This window comes from Lepidochelys kempii, chromosome 4, assembly GCF_965140265.1.
Source record: "Lepidochelys kempii isolate rLepKem1 chromosome 4, rLepKem1.hap2, whole genome shotgun sequence".
Classification (NCBI taxonomy): domain Eukaryota; kingdom Metazoa; phylum Chordata; order Testudines; family Cheloniidae; genus Lepidochelys; species Lepidochelys kempii.
Genome location: NC_133259.1, coordinates 125528893 through 125543550, shown reverse-complemented (window position 1 = coordinate 125543550; position 14658 = coordinate 125528893). Strand labels below are relative to the sequence as shown.

General features: G+C 40.2%; 1 protein-coding gene across 6 annotated transcripts in view; it reads right to left on the bottom strand.

Moving 5' to 3' along the window:
- CTBP1 (C-terminal binding protein 1) overlaps positions 1–12603 on the bottom strand; it is a 430677-nt gene extending 418074 nt beyond the window's left edge. For 5 of the 6 annotated variants that reach the window (XM_073342801.1, XM_073342803.1, XM_073342802.1 and 2 more), the window contains exon 1: positions 12416–12603. The gene's annotated coding sequence lies outside the window, so the exon portion shown is untranslated. The remainder of the gene's footprint in view (positions 1–12415) is intronic. The other variant, XM_073342814.1, reaches the window with a different exon arrangement.
- Positions 12604–14658: the final 2055 nt, after the last annotated feature.

The window sequence follows — 14658 nt, the reverse complement described above, 5'->3', positions numbered from 1 at the left end:
ATATTGCATAGGGCCCCATAAATCCTAAGGATAGCCCTGCAAAGGAGGCCAACTGTTGCTTGGTCAACTCCGAGGACAAAGTGGCAGACAAGGTGGTCAAATTGGAAGAGGATGTGGGACAGGCTCATCCAATGGTGCGGGAAGCCAGGACCTCTTTTGGACTCTGATGGGGTCTAGCCAGTCTCAGCAGTCCAGGTCTGGCATGCCTGAAGCAGGAAAGGAGAACTCAGGTAAGTACTTTTTCTTTGATGGTGCATGGTTACATGAGGTAGAGGTGTCCTCTATTTGTTACATGGTGCATGTAGCAAAAGGGATAGAAATTAACAACACTAGATACTGTTAGCATCCGCTTTACATTACCCAGTGCAGCTACGCAGTGGGGCCCTGCAGAAAAGTTTGTTAATGCACACTGAGATCTCCTGGGAATCCTCTATAGAGATCTCTAGGAAACTTTCTTGCACATACTCTGCAGTCCTCTGCCAAAGCAGAGCTGCTTTGTTTCTTGCCCCATTGTAGGAAACTTTGCTTAACCAATCAGCAGTTACTTCTGCAGGAAACTAGGCAGCGCACAGGCACGCAGCATACAAATCCAGTCTGAAGCTGCACGCATGCAGGAAATGCACACTTGCATCTTCAGTAACCCTCAGTAGTGTGATTTCAGCTTCAATCCCTCCCCCCCACCGTGGAAAATGGTGCCAGTATTCAGAATACTGTCCTCAGGTGCTGTACTGATCCCCTTCTGAAATCACCCAGACCCTGTCTTATCTTACACCCCCTCCTCCAACTCAGGCAGAACTTACCATGTTTAGCACTCAAGCCGTGCTGCGTACTTGCCAAGTGAAAGTGAGAAAGAGGTGTATGTAATTTTTATGATTCAAGTCTGTGCGTGTGCACCAAATACTCTGTATTGTTTCTTTTGCTTTTGCAGATTGTGCCCTTGAGGGCCAGCTTCTACACACTGGCGGAGTGCCCCAACCAGACAAGGAGGAGAATGAAGAGGAGTAAGAAGGCTCAGGAATTGCTCCAATCGTCAGATCAGGCCAATAGTGAGCACAGAGTGTGGAGAGAGACAATAAAAGAGAAACTACAAATGGACAGCCAAGAGAGGAGACAGGGTCAGGAGCAGATAATAAAGTTTATGGAAGATCAAATAGAGATGCTGAGGTCCCTGATTGAGCTGTAGGCAGAACACATGCATGCTTGACTCCCACTGAAGTCCATACAGAATGGCATTCCTTGCCCTCCCCAAACTCCCCACACACATTCCTCTCACATTCCTGGCCTGTCGTGGTACCCCTTGCACTCCACCCCTAAGGATATTTTCCATTAGGACAGCTGGACTTACATGAAGCTGTGAGATCCTCACTTCAGCAAGTGCTGCTCACTGTCACATCCCTTGTAAGAAATCATAGACTCACAGGACTGGAAAGGACCTCGAGAAGTCATCTAGTCCAGTCCCATGCACTCATGGCAGGACTAAGTATTATCTAGACCATTCCTGACAGGTGTTTGTCTAACCTGCTCTTAAAAATCTCCAATGATAGAGATTCTACAACCTCCCTAGGCAATTTATTCCAGTGCTTAACCACCCTAACAGTCAGGAATTTTTCCTAGTGACCAACCTAAACCTCCTTTGCTGCAATTTAAGCCCATTGCTTCTTGTCCATTCCTCAGAGGTTAAGGAGAACAATTCTTCTCCCTCCTCCTCGTGACAACCTTTTATGTACTTGAAAACTGTTATGTCCCCTCTCAGTCTTCTCTTTTCCAGACTAAACAAACCCAATTTTCTCAATCTTCCCTCATAGGTCATGTTTTCTAGACCTTTAATCATTTTTGTTGCTCTTCTCTGGACTTTCTCCAATTTGTCCACATCTTTCCTGAAATGTGGCGCCCAGAACTGGATACAATACTCCAGCTGAGGCCTAATCAGCTTACAACACTCCGGCTAATACATTCCAGAATGATGTTTGCTTTTTTTTGCAACAGTATTACACTGTTAACTTATATTAAGCTTGTGGTCCACTATGACCCCCAGATCCCTTTCTGCAGTACTCTTTCCTAGGCAGTCATTTCCCATTTTGTATGTGTGCAACTGATTGTTCCTTCCTAAATGAAGTACTTTGCATTTATCCTTATTGAATTTCATTCTATTTATTTCAGGCCACTTCTCCAGTCTGTCCAGATCATTTTGAATTTTAATCCTATCCTCCAACGGCTGCACTTGCAACCCTTCCCAGCTTGGTATCATTCGCAAACGTTATAAGTGTACTCTCTATGCCATTATCTAAATCACTGATAAAGATATGGAACAGAACCAGACCCAGAACTGATCCCTGAGGGATCCCACTCGTCATGCTCTTCCAGCATGACTGTGAACCGTTAATAACTACTCCCTGGGAACAGTTTTCCAATCAGTTGCACCTACCTTATAGTAGTTACATCTAGGTTGCATTTCCCTAGTTTGTTTATGAGAAGGTTATGTGAGACAGTATCAAAAGCTTTGCTTAAGTCAAGATATACCACGTTTACTGCTTCCCACCTATCCACAAGGCTTGTTACCCTGTCAAAGAAAACTATCAGGTTGGTTTGACACGATTTGTTCTTGACAAATCCATGCTGTTACTTATCACCTTATTATCTTCTAGATGTTTGCAAAGTGATTACTTAATTATTTCCTCCATTATTTTCCGGACACAGAAGTTAAGCTGACTGCTCTGTAATTCCCCTGGTTGTCCTTATTTCCCTTTTTATAGATTGGCACTATATTTGCCATTATCCAGTCTTCTGGATTCTCTCCTGTCTTCCATGACATTTCAAAGATAATTGCTAATGGCTCAGATTTCTCCTCAGTCAGCTCCTTGAGTATTCTAGGATGCATTTCATCAGGCCCTGGTGACTTGAAGACATCTAATTTGTCTAAGTAATTTTTAAGTTGTTCTTTTCCTACTTTAGCCTCTGAACCTACCACATTTTCACTGGCATTCACTACGTTAGACGTCCAATCACCACCAACCTTCTTGGTAAAAACCGAAACAAAGAAGTCATTAAGCACCTCTGCCATTTCCACATCTTCTGTTATTATTTTCCTCCCTCATTGAGTAACAGGCCTATGCTGTCCTTGGACTTCCTCTTGCTTCTAATGTATGTGTAGAATGTTTTCTTGTTACCCTTTATGTCTCTAGCTAGTTTGATTTCGTTTTGTGCCTTGGCCTTTCTTATTTTGTCACTACATACTTGTGTTATTTGTTTATATTAATCCTTTGTAATTTGACCTACTTTACACTTTCTGTAGGACTTTTTATTTTTAGATCATTGAAGATCTCCTCGTTAAGCCAAGATGGTCTCTTGCCATGCTTCCTATCTTTCCTACACAATGGGATAGTTTGCCCTTGTGCCCTTAATAATGTTTCTTTGAAAAACTGCCAACTGTCTTCAATTGTTTTTCCCCTAAGACTTGCTTCCCATGGGATCTTACCGACCAACTCCCTGAGTTTACTAAAGTCCGCCTTCTTGAAATCCACGGTCTTTATTTTGCTGTTCTCCCTCCTACCATTCCTTAGAATCATGAACTCTATCATTTCATGATCACTTTCACCCAAGCTGCCTTCCACTTTCAAATTGTCAACCAGGTTCTCCCGATTTGTCAAAATCAAATCTAGAACAGCCTCTCCCCAGTAGCTTTCTCCACCTTCTGAAATGAAAAATTGTCTCCAATACATTCCAAGAACTTGTTGGATAATCTGTGCCTTGCTATGTTATTTTCCCAACAGACGTCTGAGTAGTTGAAGTCCAACATCACCACTAAGTCCTGTGCTTTGGATGATTTTGTTAGTTGTTCAAAGAAAGTCTCATCCACCTCTTTTTCCTGGTTAGGTGGTCTGTAGTAGTCACTACCATGAAATCACCCTTGTGTTTTACCCCTTTTATCCTTGCCCAGAGACTTTAACAGGTCTGTCTCCTATTTCCGTCTCAACCTCAGTCCAAGTATATACATTTTTAATATATAAGGCAACACACCCTCCCCTTTTTTCCCTGCCCGCCTTCCTGAGTAGCTGTACCATTCTATACCAAGATTCCAGTCATGCATATTATCCCACCAAGTCTCTGTGATGCCAGCTATGTCATAGTTGTGTTTATTTATAGCATTTCGAGTTCTTCATGCTTATTCCCCATACTTCTCGCATTAGTATACAGACTTCTAAGATACTGATTTGATCCCCCCACCCCCAGCAGTTCTGTCTTGTCTCTCCTTTATCGCTGCTCTAACAGCCCATGCTTGCCCTGAAATTCTGACCCTTCTCCCAGGTCTCCATGTTTTTGACTTACCTGTGGACTTTGGGCACCTGCCCTCTTTGAACCTAGTTTAAAGCCCTCCTCACTAGGTTAGCCAATCTGCATCCAAATATGCTCTTCCCCTTCCTCGATAGGTGGACCCTAGCTGTGTTAATCTGTGTATTGCTGTTGAATAAAAATTGAGTCTTACAAAGACAGTGATTCTTTATTTGTGATCTACACAGGATGTTTGCAACAGAAATTCAAACACAGTGGCATCTCAGCACTCCACCTCTGGGGAAACTTTTCCCCCTTCACTTCACAAATATGATTCAGAGCAGGCTGCTATGACCATGGAAATATTTTCCTCATTGAAGTCTAACATGCCCAAAAGGCAGCACCAGTGACCCATTAATCTCCCAGTGCACATTCTACAGTCATTTGACACCTGCTGAGCCTGTTGCTGAAGTGCTCCTTGCTGCTGTCAAGGTTTCCGGTGTATGGTTTCATGAGCCATGGGAGTAATGGGTAGGCTGGGTCTCCCAGAATCATTATGGGCATTTCCACATCCCCTAATGGAATCCTGTGGTCTGGAAAGAAAGTCCCTACATGCAGCTTTCTATATAGGTCAGTGTTCCTGAAGATACGTGTGTCATGCACCTTCTTAACCACTCCAAGTTGATGTCTGTGAATGACCCCAGTGATCCACCAGCACCTGCAATTCCATAGAGAAGTAGCTCTTTCTGTTGAAGTACTCTGTCGCAATATGGTCTCGGGCCAAAATTAGGATATGCATGCCATCTATCACCCTGCCACAGTTAAGGAATCCCATTGCTGCAAAGCCATCCACTATTTCCTGCATTGCCCAGAGTCACAGTCCTTTGTAGCAGGAGGCGATTAATTGCCCTACATACTTGCCTCACCGCAACCCCCAGGGTGGACTTCCCAGCTCCAAACTGATTTTCCATTGACCGGTAGCAGTCTGGAGTTGCCAGTTTCCACACTGCAATCACCACTCGCTATTCCACTGTGATGGCAGCTCTTATTTCGGTGTCCTCGCGCTGCAGGGTGGGGGCAAGCTCTGCACACAGTTCAAGGAAAGTGACTTTGGGCATACGAAAGTTCTGCAGCCACTGCTCATCATCCCATACCTGCATCACAATCCAATCTCACCACTCGGTGCTTGTTTCCCGAGCCCAGTAGCAACAGTTTGTTGCAGCTGCTCCATGAAACTTGCCAACATAAAACTTGAATTGTTTCTTTCCATGGCACACAGCAGGACAGGCACCATGGATTCCTTTTGAGATTCGCAGCTCATGAAATACTGCAGGATCAGCTGCACTGTGTTCAAAACACCTATCATAATAAGACTGGTGAGTAGTTCAAGATCTATGCTTTCAGGCAGAGATAGCAAGTGCAAAGTTTACAGGGACAGTTAAAGAACGCCATGACATGCAGTTGGAAGACCTTGGAATTATGGGACGGAAAAGATGCCCCCATGATGGAGGTGATCCGGCCCCATTAGGCACTGCGATCCAATCCCAGAATTCCTAGCAGGAGAAAGTGGCGATTTGCATAGTGGAATAGCGACCCACAGTGCACTGTTCTATTGGTGCTAGAGCACAGCTGCGGACATGCTCCGCTGACACAAAGGAGTGTTGTGTGACCATGCACAAGAGATGTAATTACGACAGTTTATGACAGTTGATATAACTTAATTTGACTTAACTCTGTGGTGTAGACATGGCCATAATATGAATATAGTATCTAAATTCTCTATTGCTGAAAGTACAGATATCTCAAATCCTTCCTTGTCAGGTTAATAAGAAAAACAGTAGACTAATGACATTGACTCTTAAAGTTATCTTCATGAATTGGATTTTTTTCAATATACATATACAAAAAACTACATTAAAAGAATATTAAGGTTGCAAAGGAGCACGGTACCAGCCCGCAGCAGAGCACAGTCCTAGAGCCTCCGCCTCTGCCCCCTACTGCCCCCGGTGCTCTGTGGGGCACTGTGCCTGACTGCTCCTGAGTTGCCCAACTCTACCAACTTTTCAGGAAAGGCTGAATGTGGTGTGCCCAGCCTCCAAGTGAACCCTGCTTGACCCCCAAGCAAGCCATAGGCACTGCCAGCAGGTCCACACTGTGCACAGCTAGCCCCAGCCCCATTGCGAGTGCCCAGTGCACCGAGCAAAGTTTTCATGGGCATATGCAGTACACCATGGAGCCCAGACATTTGCAGAGGTCCAGGTGCACTGGTTGCAAAAGCACTCCGTGGGGACTCTTTCCTTCCCACAGCTCTTCTGGGACTCCAGCTCTGGGATTCCAGTATTCACCACTGCTTTGCGAGGTAGGTATAATCCCCTTTCCTATACCTCGGTGCTTACCAGCTGCCCTGGGTCAGGAAGGGGCTGTTCAGGGGCATCCTCCCTCTCATTAGCTTTCTTTTTACAAAAAAAAGTTATTTATTTTGCCACCTTTTGACAATAGCAAAAAGGAGGAACACACTTCAGCCTGCAGTAGCAACAGTCAAAACACAACATAGTGATTTATCATGACTCCATTACTTCAGTGAAGAATAAAATGGAGATGGGTTTCTTGTCTGACAAGAGGGCACTAGACAGGGCATCTTAGAAAGGCAAACAAATGTATTAAGAATGCAGCAGAAGTTGCAAGGATTCTCTACTTGCAAGAAAATTAAGATAAACGTTATTGTCAAGTAATTTAGGCTCTGAGTTTTACCCATGTAACAAATGTTATAATTTACTAGGTCCAAAGTGTGATCTGGATTCTAATTTTTAGAGCTAAAAGAACTCCATCGCTTTCTTACTGAGAAATCTAAACAGCAGCCACTATTTATATAGGATAAATAATGCTTTTCATATTACTACTGAACTCAGATTCCAGGAGTTGTGCAGACATGGCTAATATTGTTGTACAAAGAAATTTACAAAAAATTTAGCCGTGTTGGCTTGCTCACCATAAGAAAAAAAAGTCTGCTAAATGGAAAATTAGTGGGAGAAAATTATTTTCAAACTTTTAAAAATATATATATAAACAAGTTAGAGTCTCCATTTAAATTATTTCCAGTTGTTGCAAACTAAGTGTTGCAATGATAGCAGTTTCAACTAGGGACCAAAGACTGATTCTATCAACAAAGATCAAGACAGTTTTGACAGATATTTGAAGCAGAATGACACAAAAGGAAACTATGGAATCTTCTTAAAATGCAGGGAGTCTTTCAAACCATAATTTCCTAACATTTTACCATTCGGTTTTGACATTCAACTGCTTCAATCTGGCAAAGGGGCATACTGATTAGGACTGATCAGTCCTAAGCAACCATAAACAACGAGTACTGTTGTAAACTATGGTAAATGACCATATATTAGATTAGAACTGTACAGGCTGAGAAATCAGTCTAATGCTTTTTAAGCTGTTTGGTGCATACTTCTTCAAAATAAAATTATCCTGCATACTTTTATATCCAGTCTAAGATCAATTTACACAAGACTCTATGATGTACAAATAGATGTGGATGAGCACCATTCCTACTTCTTTCCTAATTGTCTTGGATCATATATTTAAAGTGCACCTAACCTAAGGGAAAGCTTGTAACACTTCAGAATGTCAGTTCAGTTTGACTGCCATATCCATTCCATATGATCAAGTTACAGTAGAAGACACTAAGAAGTACAAGATTGCAAAACTTTATCATATTCTTACTATAAGCACTTGAGCAGACACATTGACTTCAAAGTGTTGACTATTTAAGATTAAATACATGCATAACTATTTGCAAAATCAAGACCAAAAAGATTCAGTAATCCAGTATAGTCAGCGAGCAGAAATTGAGAAGGCCAGAAGTTGTGGAGCAGGCGGCGGCGGGGGGGGGGGGGGGGGAGGAGGGGGGAGGAAGGGAAGGAGCAAGGGGATGAGGGGTTGGGAGTTTTTTTGTTGTTGTTCTTTTTTAAACATATTTTAGCCTACAACAAATTTATTGTTAAATTTACTTTTCTAGCACAGAGTCTCAGCCAGCCAATCTGAACAAGTCAACTAAAAAATTCATGGGTTTTAAATTTTAAAACAAAATAAGTCTTTGTTATTACAGAGCTATTTGGAGTTGAGGAAATACACCATTTGTTATTTCATTTTAAAAGTACTTATTGGATTTTTAGAGATAACCCCCCCCCAACGTCCAAATCCCACTCTCACAATTTCTCCTTTAAATCCAAGTGTCAAAATTAAGATTAAAAATCCTGATTGCACACACATCATCATTTTATCTGGGCTGTTTGCTAGTGTGTCATCAAACCACTAGTGACTGGACATTTTAAATTTTGGATGCCAGCCCAGTTGCAAATAAAAAGCCTTCAGATGAACCACCACCAAGAAGTCACATGAGCTCCATAGGCGGCATGTATAATAGGTCAGCGGAGGCTAAACCTCCCCTAACCTAGCCTGGGGCCCCCTCCCATGCTCCACCTCAAGATCCCACCCTTGCTCCCCCTCTCCCTCTAAGCCGGTGTGGTCTGAGCTTGGGCTGGTGGCCTAGAGCTTGGGGCTCGGCTGGTGGCCTGGGCTGGTGCTCAGGCTGGCCGGCGGTCCAGGGCGGCTCGGGTTGACCCAGGGATCAGGCTGGATCTCAGGCTGGTGCTCAGACTGGACCAGGGGTTGGGACAGTTTGGCTGGGGCTCCTCCTGCCATGGGGCTGGAGAGGCTCAAGGCTCTGGCAGGCAGGACCTTGGGTGGAAGGGGCAGGGCCGGGGGGGGGGCTAGCCTCCCCAAAGGGGGGGTGGTTCACCCATCGTCCATGATGAGTGCATACTAATGAGAAGCCATCAGAGCTTTCCATCCCATTTTGTCAATAAATAATAATACCTAGCTCTTACATTGCATTTTTCATCAGTAGATTTTCAAAGTATCACTGTCCCTATTTTACAGAAACCAAAACTGATGCACAGATAAGTGATAAGATTTGCCCATGTCACACAACAAGCCAATGACAGAGCCAGGAAAAGAATTCTGGTCTCCTGAATCCCATTCTATTGCTCTGTTTACTAGGCCATACTGCATCCCTTTCTTGACATATGTCAAATATATACACAGTGTTGTTAAAAAACAAAAAAAAAAAAAAAAGATAGTGTATATTCTGAACAAAGCAACATAATGAAACGTGAATTGAAGGTACAAGTGATTATGTATGTCAACTCATTTGAGTACAAGATGTATTTGAAATTAATTTACCTCCTGGGACAAATAACCAATTTCTACATAAAACTAGCAACTTTTACTTAAATAAACATTTATGTCTAAAATAAATAGATAAGATACCAAACTAAAAATAACTAATCATTGCTATTGTACTATATCACCTGAGGGGTTACTGTTTTTTTTTTTTTTACTCCCACTCCTCAAATAAAGAAAAAAAACAACAAAAAACCCCCCATATACAGCCGCCTCTCCCTCCCCCCCCCCACTGGTCACTAAGAATAAAGCATGTAGAGCATAACACAACTAATGGTATTTCTTAAATGCTTTTGTGGAACTGCAATAACTGTGTTAAATATTATTTTTGTATTGTAATACAGTTTCAGCAATATAACTCACACTAATTTGTAAATATATTTTAATAATTCTGAACAATCTTCCAATCTAAGCAATTCAGTTTCATGTGTTTTCACTGAATGGTGTTTCATCAAGATAATTCAGGGCTTTCTAACCACAGGTTTCATAACAGATACAAGGAGTTGGGAGGAGAAAGAGTGGGATTATGTCCTGACACAGGAGGCTGAGAAAGAGTCCCAATAAAACATTTAAAATGCTTATAAGATTTGCTATTGACAAATTCCAGGATGGACTATGCTGAACTACTAGTTCTAATGTGTACTTTAAAAAGTCAAATATTCCACCAGTACATTAGAAGTATATATATATTTTTTACAAAAAATATTATTTGTAATAATAATGTTTTCCCAAAACTTTTTCACAATAAACAATTAAAAGAAAAATTTTCACATTCTTTCCATATTCCACACAATTAATCAGTAACCAGTATCTCCACTTAGCCTCTTCTTTGTCCCATTCCTTCAAGAGTCAGTATGATCAGCAACTTTTCTCCAAACAAATAAGCATGACTTTCCTGTCCATAGGAAATGGTCTGCTTCATCAGCTGAAACACTTTTGCAAAAAGTGTAACATAGCATCTTAACTTCTTCTCAGCTGAAGCAGGAGTAGGAGCATGGTCAAAGTCTATTAGGCTCCATTCTTAATTACCACAATAAAGACTGACCACAATATGAAATTTCTGGTTTTATTTAAACTTCTTTTTCCGCGTAGGCCATTTTCCATTTGATACTGTCAAATTTTAGAAAGCAATCAAATATATATATACACACAAGTATCATATTCATGTTTTAAAATGGGGAAGCCGTTCAAAGCTTTATTTTCAGACAAGAAAGAAAAACGCTTTATTTCAGAAAAACAAAAAACAAGTGGATACAATGCATAGAATGACATGCTTTACCCATATTGCTACTTGGTGACATAAAAATCTATGCAAAGTTTTTTGTTTTGCTTTTGTTGGGGCAGGAAGGTTCTTTATTATGAAACATATAAAAGATTGATTCCATTCACTTATGTGAACACTTATACAATTGGCTGGTGATCATTCAGAACCAACAAGAAAGATCCATTTCTAGAATTATTACGATTATACACTACAACAAAATGTTTACCGCAATCCTGCCCCTCCTTAAAAGCCTCTTCAATGTTAATTCCCAGAGTAAGGCTACAGGTCTTCTGCTAAAAAATTCTCTAGATTCAGTAATCCTTTTCTCTTTAATCTCCAGCCTATGAAGAGAGATTATGAGATCCACATATGCATAGTGAGCGAGGATTTAAGTAACTTTACATCTCACCATACGTTTGATTTAAACAGTAGCTCTGGACATTGAATCATTTTGTCCTTTAAGATTTAAGGTTTTATAGGTGTATGTCTTGATATGTTCAACAAGCATGCAATTTTATAAACCAACTGTTTGTATGTGGTTAATAGACAAAATTACATTTCAATATATCAATGTATATGACATTAAGATTCATCATTCATCTCTGCAGGTTATTTCTGGGGAGGGGAGGGGGGAAGAGAGCGAGCATTTTCCAGGTTCATCCGTGGCTAAAAGGTTTAAATGTGTTACTACTAATTCTGTTTAAACGATTTTTCCCACTACTACCATTCTAGGAATATTTCTAAAGCAATTCCTTGTTAACGTTTTCATTAGTCTGTTTAAACTATTCTATTATACTTTTTTGTTTCTCATGGTAACCAATTTTATTTGACTTAACAGAAGCTGTTCAAATATTTAAAGGCACTAGGAGATGGCAGGAGTTTATCTAGGAGCATACATGTTGTGTCACATATATTCCTTTCCTCGCTCTTATTTTTATCTTCCCCCCACCCCCCCAAATAGTAACAACCAAAAAGGATACTAACTGGACATATTGTATCAGGAATGTGTTCACTTCATCTGCTTATGTTAAAATCCAAGTTACAATGGGCACATTTAGAAATTACAAGCTCCGTAGTTAAAACAGATGCTTCTGACGTTCCTTCGTATGTACTGTATCCCTCTGCCAATACCGTCAAGCGCAACGCAAGAACTAAAGTATAAACATCTGCAACACCTCTCTGTTTTGTTAACATTCTTTCACACATTTTACTGCTAACTCCAAAAAAGGAGGATCGACAGTGTAAAAACAGTGAAATTGGAAACATCTGTGAGATAGCTACGGAAAACGGAATGAAACATGAATAAACAAAAACATGGCGAAAGTGGCCTGGGGTTGTTACACTGTCAGATCATTTTTCCAAGCCCAACATCAAGGCTTTTGTTACAACCAAAGCGGTCATTTGCATGGAGAACCAACAGGGTTTCTTCTTCTTCAGCGTTTCCCAGATCGTAACACACTCGCTCTCTTCCATACACACACAGGCAAATCTTCCCCGTTGCAAACAAACAATACAGCTAAACACACACATTTTCGCAACTGCGGAATCTACAGATTACAAACAACACTCCGCATACTTAATAGTTTGGTGCTGAGATGTAATTTATCCATAAAATAACAGACAAACCTTTGGAGCGCTGCCCCAGCCGGAGTTCCTCTCCTTCTCCCTCTCCCTCTGCTCTGCTGTTACTGACAAGATCAGGCTGAGATTAACAAGTCTATGCTACTGAACAGTTTTACTCCTCAGGTTATTCCACGCACTTTGTGTGCTCTAAATAATATCAAACTTCTCAGAAAGTTTAAAAATAGTGAATTAGAGAGGAACAGAACACAGTAATGGGAAAGCAGAAAACACTGTCCGGGCAATTATTACAGCAGCACGACGGACACTGCTCTATAGTTCAGTCTGTGTCAGCACTTCCATCCTAAACCTCTATTTGCAGGGGGTTATAACTCAAGCCCGCAAAAAATTGCTCCTAGCTAAAACAGGTGATTTTTTAAAATATTTTTTAAATATCCATTTAGACTATTCAAAAAGTTTTAGGGACACAAAAGTACACCCATTTTATCAGCTCTGGAAGCCTTATTTGCACTTTTCCAATATAAATAAAACATTCCTTTTTAAAAATAAAATTTCACAGACCCTTTGATCTACAATGTGAATCTGGTGCTTTACTTTTTATAAAAACACATTAATAAATATTTATTAATATTTGAAAACAGGGTAGTCTGAATACACAGTAACTTTTAAATAACTTTTAAGTGAATTTATTGGATAGTCCTGGAGATATTAAGTTGTCTATTCAAAGAACTGGTCAGCACAGACAGTGGCCCTTGACAATGTGTGTCATCGCTAATCCTCTAAGGCAGCTTTGTAAAATTCTACTCACACCACTTGCTGGAAGCAAATACTTTTTCTGACAGGCAAGTAAAATGCCCTCATCATCATGGTAAGGTGGCTGAACATAATTTTTGTTTGCTCTGCAATGGCTACTTTACAATGCTGCTGGACGGGGTGACAAGGCAAGCCAATCTGTACACTTATTCAATCTTTGACCAAGTCAATGAGTCAGTGACTGAAGTGGTGATGGTTTTATGGCATGGATAACTGACCCATGGAAACTGCACTAAGATGGACAACTTATTTAATATAGATGACTAAATAGCCAGGACATAGTGCAACATTATAGCTTTTGCTTTTAATGTACATCTTTACTAGGATTGTTCATCCTATATACATATAACCAAGGAACAACAGTCATTTCACAATTACAAGTCAACTGTCACAACTGCAATACAAGCATTAAATTCTATTCACATACTAGTACATTTTTTTTGTAAAATGTAAACATACATGGATTGACAGGTCAAAGTAAAAAAACATGTCAGACAAAGAAACCAAAGTGTACATTCAGTTATCCCTCAGTTCAACAGAATGCATATAAGCCAATATAGCCCTCATCTCACTAATGCAGAACCTCAGAATATCACTATTAAGTCATTCAAATTCAAATTTTGCTTTCTCCCAGTCCCTTATTCTGAAGCATTATTTTTCATTTTAAAATCCCCTTCAAATTAAAAGATATATTACAGAAATAAATATGTGGCTAAAAACGATAACAGTCCATTCCTTGGGGCTATATTCTCCTATCAATAGGCAGAGTTATTGAATTCAAATCTACTCAAACGCTCCCTGTTAGCAGTCCAAGGGGGGGGTGTGGGTTATTATTTCTCCAAATACTATTCCTCCCAACTTCCCAAAAACATAATGGTTGCTTGAACATAAACCAAGAAGTATGTCAGATCCATTCTGCCTCTTCTCTGCCACATATAAACACTCTCTTACTACCAAATCATTGTATATGGCAAGTCACTCTAGTATGGACCATGTCTCCATGTTATGTATAACGTTGTGCATACAGTAAATATTATTTGTTAACAATTTCCACCCTAGAAAAAGTTAGATCTCCCATCCTCCCATATAGCTCAGATTAAGCCAACTGGATGGCCATAAATATACACTTTAAATATATAATTAGTTACTTGTCAACAGAGTAATAGTGAGGTTTCTGTTTTAGTCTACTAGGTAGTATGTAGAGTAGTTAAGATTTTTAATAGGGCTATCAATTATTCGCAGTTGTAATTGCACTGTTAAACAATAGAATACCAATTAAAATGTATTAAATATTTTGGATGTTTTTCTACATTTTAAAATATATAGATTTCAATTATAACACAATATACAAAGTTGACAGTGCTCACTTTATATTATTAATTTTTATTACAAATATTTGGACTGTAAAATGGCAAACAAAAGAAATAGAATTTTTCAGTTCATCTCATACAAGTACTGTAGTGCAATTTCTTTAT